The following is a 19,317-nucleotide window of genomic DNA, read 5'->3' on the forward strand; positions in this document are numbered from 1 at the left end:
TTTTCTTGAAAAATGTATCTTCACCTTGCTGCATTTTTTCATTCATTTATTCCTTCACCTGAGCTTGTATCGTTCATCAGCATTTTCTAGCTCTCTGTGCAACAGTACTCCTGACAAAATACTGTCTCACGAGCAAATGTTTAAATGGTCTTTCTGTTCCCTCTGGCATTGTTCTGAATTCCAGTGTAAATGGAATTCATGCTGGTCTATGCCCTTGGGATTAGCATTTGTGATTCACACAGATTAGAAGGCGAAAAGGTTTTCTCAGACTTACAAGGTGCAGGGCCCAGGTTGCCTCCCCTCCATTCAGCGGAGGTGTATAGATTGAATGTCAGGAGATGACAGTAAAGAACTGATGGTGGGTTTTTATATGCTACTGAGTGAATTGAATTTCTTTGCAAGTGTCACAGCTCCTTTTGTCCTGGGCTGTTGCACTGAAGTGCTTCCCCCACCGAATATGCACAACATATTATCTTTCCCCATTCCCTACCCCCTCCTTTTATGGAGTGTCTAAAGGAGGAAGAATCCTAAAGTATAATATCCCCCTTCTGTTATAGAAACTAATCTGTGTTTCTGGTGGCACAGTTGGATACTAATAATGTTGGTTTATGCAGTGGGTTTTTTTGGACTTCACCTGCCAGCCAATTTTGAGAATTGGAAGGGAATTCGTAAAAAAATGGTGGCTATTTTGCTTAGCAGTCTTGCTCTTCCCATCCACCTGCCCTAAAGTCTGTGGGTCACACTTCATTTTAAAATGTCCTAGACTCACCATGGTTTTGCTTAATTCCCTGACTTGTATAAGACCTCTGCTGGGTGGGTGAGACCAGAATATCCAAAGAATGCTTGTTGTGGCTGCTGCTGTATTGAGGTATGCTTTGAGGTGTTTTGGATTTTTTTTCAGAGACTGTTTCTCCAAGAAAGAGCAATTAGGGCAAGTTGAGTCAGAGCTGAGTTGGGGCAGCGCAGGGTACCTGTAAACTCCAAATTTTCTGGGAGTTAGTGTGGCAAAAAGATGATGATGTTCCTGGCAGCAAGGATGTTTTGGGTTGCCGGGGTGAGAGGAGAGGAGGTAAAATGAGTTGTGCAGTAAAATGAGACAAACATCTGACAAGTTGGGTAAACTTGTGCTTAATAGCTTTTATTAGTGAAATTGCACACAAACTTTTCATTTTTCCTCTGAAAATGCCTGAATAGCAGGTTGCTAACATTTTTACTCTGTAGAGTTAGATGCAATTTACAAACGTAAAAGAAACCCCTGCAAGTGCTAAAAACCCTCAGACAACTCCCCAAGAATTTAAGTCTTCAAAGAATGTTGAAATTTAGTGCTGATTTGCAGGAAAGATAGAGAGATAGTAAAAGCAGAATCATCCTTCTGTGTTCTTGAGGTACCTGTAAACATACATGCAGCTTCTTTAAGATGTTTAATTTATTTTTATTGGATTGTTTGCGATCGTAACATCACAAATAAACATAAAAGCTGATAATGCTGTCAAAATTGTATTTTTTCATTGCATACTACTGCTAAAAAAAAAAAGATCTGCTTGCACTACATAGAAGTATTTAGAACAAAAGTATTTATTGGAAAAGAATTCAAGCAATAAACTGAGTGAATGCATTTTAGTGCTAGAATGCCTATAGGACAGCATTTATGTAAGTTGCCATGTGTTTGTCTTACTGATCGTATTACTATAAAAATTTGTTTTCTTTAGGGAAGAAAAAGAAAAAAAAAGATAAAAGAAAAGATAAAGCAAATGCTAATACCTCTATTATCTGATAGAGACCTTCCAAATGATACAAATCTCATCTTTCCTGCTGTTTTGCTGTCTGCTTTTTCTAATGCTCTTTTTGTCATTGAGAGGTTATGACAACATGAGCCATATTGTATTTATAAACATCACGTGTTTCCTTGATATGACTTGCAGTGTCTGCCAAACAGAACACATGGAAGAAACATTTCTCATTAGCTCAGCATTGGTTTTGGTTATACTGATTTCCGGGACAGGAAAAATGCCTTCCTTACTCAGATTTAGCTTTCATACAGTAGAAAGAAAGCCTCTGAGTGTCCATGAAATCTCTTGAACAGAGACGCTGCAGCTCTTGTAGCCCACATACTTTGTCTGAGGAAAAGAGAAAAAGCACTTTATTTTAAAGAGCAAATGTAATGGCATCTATTGCTGAAACTAATTCTGAATTAGAATACCTGCCAAAGTCATCTAGAAACAGAACTCACCAAGAGATGTAAGGTAAGATGATGCTTCTAAATAAAGAAGGATATCTAATTCCTGTTTTCTTTTTTTTTCTTTCCAAACTGAAAGATATTTTCATATTAACTGGGAATTTAAATCATAACAATGGAAACTGTTTCTTCTTGCTTCAGCTGTACTAGAAAATAAATGTTTAACTGCTCTCTAAATCACCAAACTCTACTTCCAGATTTTATGTCTGGTTTCAAACTTACATATTGAACATGAACAGTTATTTTCCAACTTACCATTACAAATCTTGCTGAGATTGGAACAAAATATATAATAGAAGTCTCTGATGTTCTGGATTTTTTTAAATGATATGGATTTTCCTACTTTTGCCTTGAGTGGGTTTTCAGTATTTGCCAATTACTTATGCAACTATAGACCTGCAGACACTGAGAAGTACCTGCATCCAATCAAACTGTGATGAGAGACTGTAAATGTACCTGTTCTCTTTCATTCGTATGTCCTTTGATATACAATACCTACTGCTGTACAAAGCCTAAGTTAATGGGAAAGTGGATAGAATTACAAAGAAAAAAATTATTTTTTTTATTTTAGCTATACATAAAACAATATATTAGTCTCAAACATTTTCCAGCCAAAATCTGGTCTGTTTGAAGATACAGATCCTATGTTACAGTTGGATGGATACTACACTGTGGCTTTTTTAATATGATGCCTATTTTCCTTGGTGTATTATATTTATTTCGCAAACATTGTGTGTAAGGAATATAAGGAATATAAATGTGTAGATCCTATTACTATACCAACATTTTAAAAGATACCTCTTCTTTCTTAAAAGAAATTTTCAAGTAATGGGGATGGATTTTGAGTTTACATCAAGCTAGAGGTTGAAAGAAAGTGTCATGTTATTAAACTGTTCAAGGAACACGAGTTTGCCACACCCATGCAGTAATCTCCCAGTTAGTCTAAGAGGAGTGTCATATGGTAGATATCACAAACCAGTTACCTGGAAACTCCCAGAGAGTGGAATTTTTAGGGGGAGAGTTCTTTATTTCCTGCTAACAGGCCTGTATTCAAGCTGGCCTGCCTTTCATGTTGAGGTTTTCTTAGAGCTTATCCTGGAGCTGATGTAGTTACTTCATGTCAACATACTATCTGTCTTGGGTAAAGGTCTCTTCAGTCCTTCATTAAAATAAGAAATCTTACCTCTCACATAAATCTGAGGTTCTCAGGGAAAGCTTTTGCTGCCTTCAGTGGGAGCTTGTCCTGAATAAAAACATAAGGATTGGATTTGAGTCTATTTTTTATTGTCTACTAGTTTCTGGGTTTATTCTTACTCCACCTCTTTTTACATAATGTTTCCTTGTGCCAATTCTTTAGAAGTTTTGTTCTCTCTCTTTTTTTTTTTTTCCACTGTCCTTGCTTTTAGTAGAACAGTTTGCACTAATTTGACTGTTCACTTGAAACTCCTAAATAGCTGACAGTCACATGTTGCTGGAGCTCCCTAAACACATTGACAAATTATAAAAGTGGTCATAGTTGTGACCTCCCTTACAAGGAGGGGACCTCCTTCTTTTTGTCCTTTGTAAACCAGGTAGCTTATCTGAATTGCTGGAGTCCTGCAAGTCAAAGTCCAGTCAAGTTTTATGATTTCCAGCTTTCCAAATGAGCTGTTACTCAAACAGGGGTTAAAAATCACTTTGTGAAAGCGGGCATTTTGCTGCCACAGTTCCTAAAAGGTTAGTAAAGTTAGAAACAATGTTTTCTCATCTACAAACAAGCCATTCATTTATTATTCAGGACCTTAGCTTTCCCAAGAAGTTTTTCACAAATCCAACGTGTTCACTTCATGATCATGTCCCAGATTCTCTGTTTCCACTGAGTCTTCACTTCAGTATGTTATTAGTTACCTGCCTCCAGATAAGCCTTATGAATACTAAAGGGAGGAGTTAATCAGTACCTAGTGTTTAAGAGAATACAGCTGTGTATCTGAAGATCTCGATTCTTCTCTGTGTAGGATTGTCCTTTTTTCTATTAAGGACTCTGGAAAACTAATCAGACTTCTGAAAGTATGAACAGTAAAAATATTTTTTCTTGGATACATATTAAGATCTGGGGTTAAAAAAAGCCTCAGCTGGCAAAAGCAAGACAGTTGCAAATACCAGCACGCAACAGGACTCCATGAGAAATGATGTGATGCTGAAATTATTTTTCGTCTATATGCCTTTCTTACGTCATCCCAAATTTGAATTCCATGTGACTAAGTAAAAAGACTGAAAGGGTGTGTAGGGTAAAGGGCTAGTCCCTCTATCACTTAATATTTACTATAGATAGCTTGGCCTTAGGGTAAACTAGGTTGTTTACTTCAGCCATGCTGACCAATTTCTATATTTTTTGGATAGAAGGAAGTAAAACGGAAAGAAAATGTTGGATTCAGACTGTATAGGAAGAAGTTTGTGATCTAAAAGGACTCTTAGTTGAGGCACTGATAGCACTTTCAGCATTGCAAAAGACATAGTTGCAACTGCAAATGCTGTTTGACCTTAGAGCTCTCAGATGCTGTGCGGCTTGGACACTTGCATCACAAAACCCAGTTGTGAATAAGACTTCCATGACCATTTCTCCTGCCAGTAGTGCTGACTCCACAACTCAGCACAGCAACTTATTTCTTATTTGCTATGTGCTTATATTGGAAGAAACAGGTGTAAGCATGCTGCTTATGTCTTTTCATTATCAGCTCTGTTTTAGAATATTTATATATTATTTACATCTTAACCTATTTCGTGTATCTGTAATAGAAATTGTATTGACTCAGTTGTTCAGTAATGGCAGATGACACCAAGGGTTATGCTTTCCTTTATGTTCATTTAACTATATCAACTTGCTCAGTTTTATTTGGCTTCAGTGCAGTGAGAAGAGATACAAATATGGAACAAAAATAAGAGCTGAGTTGTTAGTACAGGGAGTTAGAAAGCCATGCATTTATTTTGATTTATGAGTGCAGTTACTAAAAGTATTTCTTTTTTTTTAAGAGCAGAAATTTGATATACAGCATATTTAAACCGAATAAAAATGCTGATCTGTACCAGAACTGTACATGTTTGAAACTATTCCTTTTTTGGAAAAAAAAGAGATGACCCCATCAGTTCTGTGGTGCCCTGGGGAAGTGCTGAAATTGAGACTGGTCTGAAGGGTTTGGCTCCCTGCATTGGTGGCGGCTGTCTATGTAATGTACATGGTGTCCTTCATCTCTTCAAAGAGAATGGGGAGGATGGAGGAAATATTTACTGCATTATCATGAATTGCATGACTCTGTGTGTTCTCAGAAAATTCTACCATAAAAAGCATCAGTGGAAAAGCAAAAGAAAGGAACAGTTGGTTTGAAAGCAAAAGCAACAGTTGGTTTGAATGCAGCACTAGTTTTGAGGGTTGTCAGAATGTTAACTTTAGAAAAATAGATCAGTAACAGCTTTTATATGTTCAGTCCAAACAGTCTAACAGCTCATGGGATGGGTGGGCCATGCTGTACTGATGAGTTAAATGTGGATACTGGCAAATCAATGATGTAATTATGTAAATCCGACCTTTTTAGGATTGAAATGTGTTATGTTTCAGTGTGTTTATATTTTTGTCATTTGTGATAACACCCTGAAAAATCTTGGCTAAAGTGCCAAGAGTTTTTTTAATGTACTCACCACACTATTCTGTCTGCATAGTACACTAAGGAAGCATAGGGGAAAAAAAGCATGAGAAATTTATTAACTTCTCCTTGCTTAATTGGATAATCTAAACTTTTTTTTTTTTTTTTTGGCTCTCCAATTTCATTTGTTCATTGGAAATTAAATACATAAATAGGCAGAAATGTGTGCCTGTTAACTGATGTGGATGTTCGTCTTGCTGATCAGGAGTACTGGTAGCAGTGAGATAGCTCAAATGATGAAATGTTGCTGGGGAAATAAACCTCCACACAAAGGCACTGTGATTTCAGTCAGGCCAATGCAAAATATTCTGCATCTCATCCATCTTCTTGCTCAGTTTGCCTAAAGCATGGCTATACCAGAAGCTCTCATGGGACGGCTCTGGGTCAAGCTCCAAGGGGCCTTAGCTCCTTTCCTTCCAAGCAGAGTTCAGCCAGTGTGTCACCAAAGTTGTCTCACTGACAGCTAATCTGTGACAGTGTCAACTAGGGAGTGTCAACAGGTTCAGTACAGGTATAACCAGGCTAGTCCAAATACAGAGCCTGCTCCTCTAGCTAGATTTAAGGTGATACATGTTGTAAGCTTACCATTTTATGGGAGGAAGTATGATACTGCATTTCTCTTATTTTTCTATTTGCTTCTTGTTTTACACCTGAAAAAAAAGGTAGTCTTAGTCTAGGAATGGGAAGGACTGTTGAACAGTATGATGGCCAAAGAGCTCTTGATGTGCAGGTGTGCTTGGGGTCATAAGTCTATGTGGTCAGGGGGTTGATAACATGATGGAATTGATAAGGGAAAATATTTTCTGAGAAGTAAGGGCTGCGTGCAAAGGTGCATGCACACACACATGACGTCTCACCATTTGTCAGAACTGGATGATGATTTCATCAAACCAGAACTTCTGTTGTCCCCCACTAATGACACGTACAAAGGGCAACAGCCACCTCAGCGTTCTCTCAGCACTCAGTCCCACTGCATGTTGTGTCTCAGAGATGTTGCACTAAGGCCTGTCTTGTAGAGAGCTGTTACTTCCTGCAGTGTCTCAGGGAGATGAAGCTGTTTTGAACCTTAACTACATCTTCAGTGGTAATGGCTGCACTAAGTGCTAGATTTCAAAAGCCATTTGTAGCTTTAAAATTCATCTCAAATATCTTTATTTGAATATGAGGGTGGCTGGCAAAGGCAAGTGATGGCCTTAGCTTCTTTACTCATGTCTTCAAGCATTTGTGGGTCACTCCAGCTGGCATTTTCCTGAAGTGTTCTGCTCACTTCTTTCCTAAAAACTACCCTCATGTTCTGACCACACGTCTTACAAAAACCTCTCAGAATACCAACCAAACTAAAGAAGTTTGTATTGGATGTTCTCCTTTCTCATCCCTCTTCTCCTTCCTTTCTTGCTCTCTCCCTCTCCTTCTCATGCCTGCTGTGCTAGGCTACAGCGTTGTTATAACAAGAACTAATGCAAAATCTTCTAGGCTTAAGAAAAATTTGCATTAGTTCATGTTTTTCCACTTAATTCTGGGGTTTTTTTCCCTTTCATTGAATTTTTGTTGATTTGCCCTTCATATGCTACGGTCTCTCTCACTGCTCTTTTTCTCATCAGTTCCTCACATCCCAGCTTAAGTACGTCTCCTGTTTTTGTTTCTTTGTTATTTATTATCCATTTCTTGCTTTTAATTTCTCAGCACTCCATTGCCAATATTACTTTCTTTCATCCTTGGACTCTTTCACAAACTCCTATTGCTGTCCTTCACCATATCTCATTCCCTTCTTGTTTTATCTTTTTTCCCTCTTTCTTCTGTAGTTTTACGCTAAGAATTCCCTATTACCTTTCCACATAATTTTTCTTTATCTCCTCTCTCTATTCCCATTTTCATGTAATCACAGAGTCATTTAGGTTGTAAAGAACCTTTAAGATCACCAGTCGAAGTCATGAGTTATGTGATAGCTGAATGTTTGCAGCATGTGATTTGCTACTTTTTATTAACATTTCTTCATTACCTGTTGACTAAGAAGGATAAATTTCCTGCCACAAACTCAGTCCTCTGCATTTAGAAGTTAACAAGTTTAGGCATAAATACATGTACTAATGGTAGGACAGAGGAAGAGGAGAATGAAAAGTAGGTGTGCTTCTGTATTGTTCTGTTGATAAATAAACAGTGTTTATTTAGTGCCAGCTTCAGGAGAGAGACCTCTAATTCTTAGTTTAGTCAAACAGGAACCACAGGCCAGATTGGATCCACCAGGTGGATCACAGCAATGTCCACTGCATGGACCAGCAAGTAGCAGCTGGAATGAAGCTGCTGTTGTCCTTTCTAGTTATAGGATCTCAGCTTGAATTATAGAGAAGAAAGAAAAAAAGGAAGAAAGTAGGATGAGAAACAGAGCAGAGTGAGCTAAATGAAAAGACATATGGGCAGGCTCACTAGAAAGAATTAGGAAAAAAATCTAATCCTTACAAGCTTAGTGTAGAAATTGCCGCCCACTGCAGTCAGTGGCGAGAGGTTGGGAGTGCCAAAGGACAGCTTGTCCCACCCAGCTCTGAGGGAATGAACTGACTCTGGTGGGTTCCTGGCTGACTGGCTTTTAACGCAGCATTAGGTGAGACAAATCCTCAATGCAAAGCAACTAATATTGCCTCTTTACTTTTTGAGAGGTGCTTAATGCATACATGTCTGTGATACATGCTGTGATACTTTCTTATAGCTGGGAAAATGTCCTTGTTTAAATCAGTACAGAAATTAGGAGGAAGCATGAGGTTTAAATTACAGGGTAGAAAGACAGACTGCAGACCTGACGTAATAGTTCAGTTTTGCAGAACCTTCTTCATGCAACTCCAGAGAGAGTTGGCTATATTTGTTCTAGTAAACTTAAAAAAATTTTTGAGAGGCTTATAGTGCTTCCAGCAGAGGATTTCCCACATGTACTTGCTTGCTTTAAGTTTTTAAATCCCTAAAAATCAAAAATTTCTGATTGAGTTGATCTGCCATCACCAAAGTATAGGCCAAAAATTTACTGCTGGTATGCAAACTGTGTATGTATGTATTTATATGTAATTTTAATACACAGGTTACAACAAAGCATTGTTCTCTTTGGAGCTCAGGTGGTCACCTGTGGGCTGGTTCGAAGGCTTCATACACAGGTTGCTCCACACTGCAAGCTCCAGCTGTTCTGGAGAGTGTGCTGCTTTGCCAGCAGTGAAGCTGTAGAGCTGCCTGTCCCCTTTATAGTGGTTCATTCTAGCTGGTGCTATAATGTGCTCTGTGATGTGAGAAGGCTTTTTGTTTATTTGTTTGCATTTCTTTTTTAAGAACTAGGGAGTTTGGAGTAAGTATAAGAGAACTTCATGGTACTTGTGTTTACCTCAAGGCGTATCTGTTTCACTGCATGCCTTTGGAATCAGTAAACAGAGGGAATAACAAACAATGTGTATGTTTAGAAGAAGATAGTGTGGTCTGTACATAATCTCAAACCAGTATGTGTTAGGCAGTCAGAACTGTTCTGTTCCCTCCCTGTTTGTTTAGCTTCTGTAGGGTTTTCAGTCTTCAAGGGAACACCACGCACGTCCTTGTAAGTATAAATATGGGCAGTGGGCTGGAGAGCAAATGTGAGAAAGTTGAGGCCAGTTTGAAAGAGTTTTTTGGGGTCATAGAGAGCAGCGTGGAGAGCAGCGTGGCACCAGCACAGCCTGGCTGGGCACTGGGGAGTGTGTCACCTCAGTGCCTTTGTGAACGACAGCAGCTTGGGGGGCCGTGTCCTGCTCCCTCATTTTTGCCACAGGGAAGCAACTGAGACTGAGATCAGGATGGGATAGGAACCCTTTTTTCTTCTCTGTTGAATGTTTAGGGGCAAAGCTAAGGGTGAATCACACTCATTGTAAAAAGTGAATAACCACACTGAGAAGTCCCTGTCATGGTGCCACCCTAAACAGAGAAAAGAAAGATACTGATCCTGGTTCTCCAGCTGCCTTCATGAGTTTTGTGTATCAGAGGCAGCAAATTTAGGAGACCCTGCAGACAACTCCACAGATCCATCTTTGTTGTCCCAAACTGTTGGTTTCTTGGATCGGAGTTAGAAGCTGGGTGGGCTGTAGGACTGGTAAATGGCATGAGACCTTCCTTGGCAAAAAAACCTCCCACAAAACAACAAAAAAGCAACCCCAAAACCAAACCCACACCCAAAACCCTAAACCCGAACCTCCCAAAACCAGAAGAAAATAATACTTCTTTTGTAGTACATCTGTAAAAGCTGTCATCATCAAACTGTCTTTCCATTTGGATTCTGCTGTACTGAACTAACTTGTTGGATTTGAGCAAAACCCCACTGACTCCATCACAAGCTTTGTTCCAGAGTGCTGAGAACAAAACCAAGTTCTGAGTTAGTGACCAGCAATCACTGTAAGTACTTCCCTGTTTTCTGTCAAGGAAATAGTTGTTTACAGCAGTACAAGGCATTAACTACTTAATTATTTTCATTCATGAAAGTATTATTAAGGGAATAGAAACCAAAAGAGCTGTTATCAGGAACAGAAAAACCTTTGATCAGCAGTCAAACAATAACTTATGTTTATGCCACTTGTGTATACCCCACAGTAGAATACAAAATATTCTCTGGCTTTATAACTCTGTGTTTTACTGATGTTTAAACTCTAAGATTTTTTTCTGCTTCAAAATGAGGGAAACAAGCAGAAAATAAGGGATTGTGATGAGCAAATTGATGGAAAGGTCCAACAGACCGACATTGTTAACAACATAGAATAAAGGAGGGTGATGAGAGTGACTGGTGTTACAGGTCTGTGGTAACTTGAGCCTGTCATTAATATAGATGTTAACATTGGTTCTAAAGTCCTAAATTAACCTAAACTTCCAGGCTTGATCTCAGTGAAGCACAGGGTGTTGTGCCTCTTAGGGGCATGCCCTTTGTTTATACTGAAAAGGAGCTCTAGTTCTATACAGTATTTTATAAACAAATATATGGCAAGTAATTATACATAGGATAATACATGGAAAGTTGGACAATGCTTGAGGGTTCTGATAAAGTGATTGAAATGGAAAGTGATGCTTGAGTTGTTTGTATGCATTGTTGGAACCTACAAATTAAATTACAGCCTTGGTAATGATGTAACTGCAATATTTATTATGTTGTGCTGATATATTTTAAAATTAAAAAAAGATTAATTCATCTCATGAAAAACTTTTTGAAGATTCTTGCATACTGTGTCATACATATGGAAAACTAGTTGTAGTGTGTCTGGTGTTCTGGGATACACTTTATCATGGTAGAGTGCAATTACTGCAAATATGCAGCCTATCAGCTTGGAATTGATTGCAGGCAGACTGAAGTAAGTAAAATATAGTCATCTTTTTTATCCTGCATATTAGCATGATAATGTTATTTGTCACTGCAGGTTTGCTAGCCTGCAAGGAAGAGCAGGGATGGAGGAATATACTCAGCAACTGTTGGAAAACCTGTGTGGCATTAAAGTGTACTAGAAGAATCTGCTTATATTTCTTATTCGTGATGGTTTTGAGTCTGGTTGGTCCACTGACCTAAGCAGCTTTTTATCTAGGTCAAGTATATACATCCACTCATTAAAAGAGGATGCTTGACTGGTTAGTTAAACCTGCCAAATATAAACCAGATGCTTCAACAGTAAATACTGCTTTACTCCTATACTGCAACAAACCAACCTTGACTGATTAAATTTGAAATAAAAATAAATAGGTTTAACATTGTTTCTGTGCCATAATAATAGTTTATTATAGTGCTAGTGCAAATATTTAGTAAAAGCAATATTTTAAAATATTTTACTGTGAAACTGAAAAGTAAGCATTTAAGACAAAATGAAATATTTTACATTTCTAAAAAAATTATATTAGACTACATATAAATTTTGGGAAGTTCTGGTCAAGATCGATAATGGCATACAAATTTACAGTGTACATTACAAATCAGAACTCACAGCAGCTGTCTACAAAACTGGAAGAATTCTCTGCTCTTGGACTGGGTGTAGTAAGGGGTGGAACACCTGGATTTTTAGTTTTGGCTGTCAGATCTGCTATGATCTTTGTCCTGTTACTTAAGTGCATTGTGTCAAATTGCCCTTTTGTAGAAGAAGTGAATGATACCTCCTAATAGCTGAGACACTGAGAGTAGTACTGTGAAACAGAAATGCTACTCCAGGAAGGTCCCAGTTATAACTGATTCTGTACAGCAGTATTAGGTCATGGTCATGTGCTTAATTTGGATTTTGATTCCTTTGAATGCCAGTCATGATGGTATAGGCAATATTTCCTTGCATAAAAACAAAATTGAGACAAAACCCCAAACCAACCCTCCCAAAGTACAAGATAACCACAGGACTGGGAAGGGCTCATGTCATGAGATTTCTCCCCTATGATATTTAAGTACCATCTCTTTTAGCCTGTAACTACTGTATTTTTACGGAGACATTTTCTGTACTCTATGGTCTTTTGGGGTGAGGGGATGGAAGGGAGGGAAGCGTTCTTTTTGTTCTAATTTTTGAATATATATTTGCCTTCTCTATTGTACCCTCTTTTAAAAATAATAATAATAAAAAAAAAGCCAAACAACAACTAATCATAATGGCTAGTGTGGTGTGCTGCAGAGATAACAATGAGATTGATCTATGGGGACCCTGAAGTTCAGGTTAGCCAAGAGGCTCAAGTGCCCTGTTAATGAGTAGACAGCCTCCTCCATGGGAGGAGCTTGTGCTTCCTTCTACCGAGTGTCACTACCAATCTGAGCAGGTGAAAAGCTTCTAAGGTTTATAACTGCTGGATTTTTTTTTCTAGAATTCTGTGTACTGAGTTTGCTAAATAGTTGGAGGTCTTCACCTGTTAGGGAAATAATATGTATGTGCCTCATATTGTTGCCTTTGAAATGCGCTCTCCTACCGAAACAGGGGTTACTCAGTATTTTATTTATGACTTTCCCCTTTGTGAGTCTCTTTTGTGGTTCACTCCATAATGTTAGTCTCTTTCTGTGCATCTTATAGGCACACATTAAAAAATGATTGAGCGATTGAATCACATAGCGTTGCACAGTTTGTGACTGGGTGACATGCCAAGGAGGTTATTTAGTGACTAATTTCGAAGGGGAGGAGAAATCGCAGGCTTGTCATGTGGAAAAGTACTTCAGTCTATTGAAGCAGCATTACTTACACGACCGGATAAAGCAACATGGCCTGTCCCTGTTGTGAGCAGAGGGAACAAGGAGCATTTTTACTCTTTCAAAACCTTTCCCCAGAAGATATGGATATACAAAATATTATACCATAGACCAAGGATTCAGATTCAAGACTGAAAACAAAAAGTGCTTTATTAGAAGAAGTGGAACCAAATGTTCATCTCACTGCTGTAGCCATACAAGTGATTTCTTTAACTAACAGTAAGTGGCTTTAATTATTTCAGAGCAAAAATCTTTTCAAAGATTGTTTTATGTGTCCATCGGTAGCAATGTTGTCTAAGAGTGTAGTAAGAGTGCTAATGTTTTAAATTGTGGAACCAAATACTTAGAGTAGCATCAGGATAGCTGAAGAAATTATGCTTGAAAGAGCAGACTGTGTAGGATTTGGTCTGAAAACTCTGTGTTTGTTTGCATGATCCATCTTCAGCATGCACAGTGACTTATAGGCAAGGTGAAGCAATCAGACATTTTTGATATTACCATTACATTTGTTTTGTGGTTAGCTTAGAATTTTATGGATCTGTTTTACATTCACTAAAAAGTGAACTAGGTATTCTTTGTTTTCCCCATGGGAGCTTTAGGATATGGTATGAATTAAGGTTGTATATAGTCAGGGATATAAAAGAACATACTGAGACATGTAAAATACCTTGAGGTAAAACATTTGGATCGCTGTAGGGACTGGATTCATGCACAAGTGTGCATTAAACATACAGGTATAAAATAAGGGACAATAAAGTTGAGAATGTGTTTGATGCTCTGTATCACAACAAGGGAGTTGATGCTGTGTCTGAGCTTCAAGTCGGTGCATGGGTAATTAGAATATGGTATCCTAAAAGTTCTGCTTTTGGGGATCAAATAGTGCTTTTTCCATAACCTTTGTGTATACCTGCACAACTGGGAGAAAGATACAGGGACTGGATGTCACAGTGATATTGGGTAGTATGGTGTTGACACTTGATTATGGTTAACTCAGGATGCCTCCTTTCTGGAGGGTCATGTTATGTCCTCTAAATTCCACCTCCTAGGATAGTGAGCATCATCTTCTGGTTGTCTTGTTTTGTTCATGCCAACTTCTAGCTAACTGAGCCTGGCCAAAAAAAAGAAGTAATCTATGAACATAGAAACTGGAAGATTGGATGGATTTGTCATCACTAACCATCACAGGCCCACCCTAAGAAACATCTTATATTGACTGATTGCAGTGTTTTTGATCAAGGGAAAGAAAAAACAGAATTAAGAGCATAAATGGAAGAAGAAAAACTCAGTTATTCTCTTGAGGTATCCACCATATATGTAATCAGTCCTTAGAAACAGAAAAGTGCTGTTTCTTAGATGTTCTGAGTTTTTGTCTCAACTCTCACCATAATACAGAAATTTTGCAGCCGGGAATATACCAAAACTATGCAAAAGGACCTAAAGAACATAGGTGTATGCTAATACTGGGAAGTTAATTATAATAAATGCTGAGATTTCTCAGGGAGTTCTGCAACTCCATGTCTGGAAAATTATCCAGGAAAAAACACTGGAAATATGTGGGACATGTTAATAACAGCTAGCTGGGTCTGGAGTTCCCCATTCATTGGAAGTTTGAACACTTGAAATCAGATTTATTTTGCCAGCATGCTGTTGCCATAATGAAAAACAATTGTGAACCCTGGAAGCTCCTAGAACCTCATACTGTGGGGCCAAATTCAGCTGAGGCCAGGTCTCCAAATTAGGTGAGGTCAGCTGTTTCATGGTTTGAAGTCTCTCTTTTGGGCTTGAGGGGACCCACCCTTAGCCAAAATTACTGTTTAAACTTCTGTTCTGGAAACATTGCTGAGGAGTAAGGGGCATTGAAACCCCTGGCATGTCATTACTTGGTAATCCCAAACTGCCAAACCCTTGCTCTGCTGAAGAAACATGGAGAGCTGGGGTCCCTACACCAGATCAGACTCTGACTGAGTTGCCCCAGAGCTATGAATCTGGAAAGTCAAAGCTCTGGAACACTCCAGGGATGTCTGATAAGAAATAAGGTTCACTGTTTGACTGAAATCTGCAGGGTGGTTTTTTCTAGCATTTGTCTTTACTGATATTTTTACCAAATATTTCAGCTCTTTGGGATTAATGTTGTTTGCTGAAAGTATGTTTCATTGGAAACTTTCTGAACAGAAAAAGCTAAAAATTATGCTAATGTGTTTGCAGTTTTCAGGTATGGCATTGGGCAGCTGGAGGAACCCACAACTCCAACCAGTATGTCTGTAATGACCCAATAGATTGGGAAAATTTATAGGAATTAGAGGGTTTTCTATGAGAAGGCAAGAACAGATAAGTGTGACAACCTCTCAGTGATGTCTGATAGCAAAAGGATTTGGCATCAGATAGATAGTTGTACAGATACTTAAAATTTTCATTTTAACTGTTTACCAATTATGTAATTTTTAAGTGCACTATTTCATATTGTAAATTATCTTATTTTAGAAATATTAAAACCGTATAAACCTGATTGGTGTTTTTCAAAAGTGGATTTGTGCTTTCAGCTGTCCAAATCCAACCTGAATGAAAGATCAGTCATGACAGAAGTGTTATCATGTAGTGCAGCTAATGGTTAAGCTGAGATTTTTGAACAACTAGTACAGTAAAGCTATCAATCTATTTTTATTAAGAACAAATTAATTTATTATATTGTTATTGGGTTGAGGGTTCTTTGATTAAGTACTTCTCTCTAGAAGAGTTAAGAATTGCCTCACTTTTTCAGAGGATTTTCTTCTGTTGAGCAGTTTCCATAAAAGGTCTCTTTACAAACAGATTAATTTATCAGCATTGTGTAAGTATTTAGTATTTTTGTAGCTTTTTCATCAAAGACCCCCCAAGGTCTCCCTAAAATTCTTTGCAGGTGTCCTCTGTTTATATTGGGATGAGCCAGCTTTGGAAGCATAGGTGCAGTTTCCTCAGGGAAATGCAGGGTGTCAAAGGGAGAGTAAGAAAAGTAATATGCCTGAGAGGTGATTAATGAAGTCTGTTGGGAACTCCTGGGTGTCTCCAAGAGGGTGCATGGATAAGCTCCACCTAGGGAACATGCTCCGTGTAAGTACTTTGGCAGCCTGAAATCCTTGGGGCAAAGCCAGTTTCTGAGTTCTCTGTTGACGTAGAGGAGGCCTGGGAGAGCAATGGGAAGGGCTGCCAGGTCAGAAACTCCGGCCTACTTTTCCCTTTGCCTGTGTTTCACTCTGAGATGTTAGCAGATTGTGGCGTGAGTCAGGCTGTACCTGTGGTATCCAGCTGCATGGAGAGATGCAGAGGTGGTGTGGTGCCAATGAATCAGTGGTAGGCTTGGTGCCTGGTGCTAGCTGGCATTGCCCTGCTGTGTGAGCAGGCACAGCTCCGTGTGCCCTGTCTGCTGTGATCAGAGAGACTGGCTCTGCTCGCCCTTTATATGAGCTACCAGGAGCAGGACTCTTTGTATGCATTTGGGTGGATGGATAACTGGTTTGCTGACTTTGTGCATATAGGCATTTTCAAAATATAGCCAACAAGCTTTGAAATAAAGAACATAACTTCTTCTATCATGTTGATTCTTTAGTATATAGGGAACCTCTTAAAAAAAAAATCAGTATCTTACAGATTTAAGTGTTGTTAGACTGACCAGAAACCTCCACAGGAGATGTTTAAACATGGTGTGATCTTTTTTACTACAGAAAGTAAAAGGTTCCCAATGAGGTATTTTCCCCTCAAATGTTTTTTACAGAATTTGTTGCTAGCTGTTTGCCGTATTTTAACCTAAGGATTGACAAGTTTCCATTTCAAGGATATAAGGTCTACAGTAAGGCAGTAAGAACATCCTTACATCCTACAGTAAGGCAGGAAGAACAAGGAAGAACTATGTTCTAAAGAAAACCACACCCTCAGGCAAACGTATTACTTGCCTGCAGTTGAAAAGCACATGACCCTGTGCTTGCACTAAAGAAGTCTTTTTCCTTTTGCCCTCGAAGCAATTGGCTGTGATAGCACCTATATTTGGAGTCTCAGATAACCCCAATATCCTCTTTCACTGTCCCTGAGTCATGCGAAGTCCACAAACATGTGGCTAAAGACAGCCTGCATATTAGAATACAAGTTTTTGTGCAGCAACATGGGGGGTTTGTGGTGGAGGACAAAAGAAAAACAGCATAGTAAGTGGGGTATATACAAGGGAGAGTAGTGTGCATAGACAATCACACAAAAGATGTGTAAATGAGAAGCCAGAAGAGACCATCATTCACATTTTTAAACTTCCCATTAGCAAATAATCTGGAGATTCTGGTGAAGAGAGAAAAATGGAAAAAGAGGAAATACCAACCAGGTGGCAGAAGACACTGTAACCATCCAGTAAGACTGCCTGGCTGCCAGTGACCTACTCAGATCCCTGCCCAGCACCACATGCCCCAGTGCAGCTGCCCTGGGCACCCCAGACTCTGTGGCTCCAGCAGCTCTACCATTCATCACACTCCACCCAGGACCTGAGTCCTGGCTTAAAATAGAAAGTGAACTTTTCAGAAAGGGTTTGGCTGCCCAGGCATTTGTGCTCTGCCCAGCCCGAGGGGGTCTTGATTGAGGCTGTGTACTCCAGGTACTATTTTAAAACGAAAGTGAGTAGTGTTATATACATCATTACTCAGGCACAGGATTTTGAACAATAGCTCAGCCTCATATTTGAATTTATTTCCATTCTAAAGTATTCCATCTTAAATATCTTAAGGTAAAAACCAGAAATTTTTGTTTGACAGATTGCTTTAACTTAGGAGAAATGAATGAGCATATACAGGATTATGAAGTCCAGAAGTTAGGGAAATTAAACCTGTTGCTTTCAAAGCTTCCCATGGAAATTTTCTCCTCTCTACAAGGTAACACTGGAATTTTCCTTTCGCTGCAATTGAGCTTATCCTAGTGTCTGGGGTTTCTGTGCCAGATACTATTCCATCTGTTGTAGCTTTATGTGAAGCAACTAAACAGGGTATGGTGTAGCTTGTACAGTAGGAATGAAGGAGGATTTTCTTTCTCTGGGTTCTTCTCTCAGTGTGAAACATCTGTGGCTGCCTATCCCTGAAGGCATGATCCCAAAGCTGCTCAAGTCAGTGGGAGTCTTTTTGTTCTGCCGGCCCGGGTGCAGAGTCTGAACACACAATACAGCTGAGTATGTTGCAGTGTTACTTCAAGCCAATAGGAAACTATGTGATTAATACTGTTTAGTTATATTTTAGTTATATTTTATTTTAAATTCAAGACTAGAATGATTCTCTGTGCAAATGAAAAAATTATCCCATGTTCCCATTTGACTTCATAATTCTTGTCTGGCTCATTTATGACCCATCCCAGTGCACTCCTTTGTTCTGTTACACTAATTTATTATTGCTGCTGCCACAATCAGGTTTTCTCCTTTCTTCTTTGTGATACCTGATACTTCAGACTGTTGATCTCTGGCCCTGGGGAACGTCATTTGTGATTCCCAAGTGCAGAACCTGCTGTGATAAGAACAGCTATTGTTTATATACCGACATTGCAATTCCCTTACCAGTGGAAAAACCTGTGGTGGGGTAGGAATAATTTCTTGCTTCATCTGCCGTGAATCACTATAGCTACAATGAATCCAGTCACATTATCAAAGCAACAAGTGAGAGGGGAGAAAAATAGTGTAGATTTCAGATCAGCAATGTCCACTGTACATCAGCATGTGCTCTGTAACTTAAGGAGTGTGGAGTTGGGCTTGGTGATGCAGCGTTTTCTACAATCCCTTGAAAGTGATGGAGAGAGAACCTGCAATTGTCAACACAAATTTTAGAAACTAAATTTTTTTCTTATGTAGTTGGTGACCTAGATGACTTTTTTCATCTCCCTGTTTGACCACCATACCCTAATGGCAGCAGAGCAGGCGCATAATGCTTGCTAGAGGGGGAATTTCTCCTGTGTCTGTCAGCCATCTAGAGAGGTCATTGCCAGGCAGAGTGAGATTCTACAGTCTCAAAAGTGCACGTATCCATTGCAGATTTTTGCCAAGGCCTCTCTTAAAAAAGCACTAATGCTTTGGTATGGATGTTTTCCCTTTCTTTTCCTTGATTACTCATTCCTTTCGGCTCCTTACAAAGCTATGATAAAACGTTCGTTGGCTTCCTGAGCAAGTGTTCCACAAACCCTCTGAAGCACTGTTATCTCTGCAGCGGCACATGTTTTATAGGGTC

General features: G+C 39.0%; 1 protein-coding gene across 15 annotated transcripts in view; it reads left to right on the forward strand.

The window, feature by feature from the left end:
* The window catches only part of KIAA1217 (KIAA1217 ortholog), a 351,359-nt gene that overhangs the window by 283,465 nt on the left and 48,577 nt on the right, over window positions 1-19,317 (forward strand). Inside the window, exon 1 of one of the 15 annotated variants that reach the window (XM_050311870.1) lies at window positions 1,943-2,243. The exons of 13 other annotated variants lie outside the window; for them this stretch is intronic. The gene's annotated coding sequence lies outside the window, so the exon portion shown is untranslated. Of the gene's footprint in view, window positions 1-1,942; window positions 2,244-13,107; window positions 13,322-19,317 lie in introns of those variants that run through there. One more of the 15 variants, XM_050311878.1, reaches the window with a different exon arrangement.

This window comes from Myiozetetes cayanensis, unplaced genomic scaffold, assembly GCF_022539395.1.
Source record: "Myiozetetes cayanensis isolate MyiCay16 unplaced genomic scaffold, myiCay2020 scf1, whole genome shotgun sequence".
Classification (NCBI taxonomy): domain Eukaryota; kingdom Metazoa; phylum Chordata; class Aves; order Passeriformes; family Tyrannidae; genus Myiozetetes; species Myiozetetes cayanensis.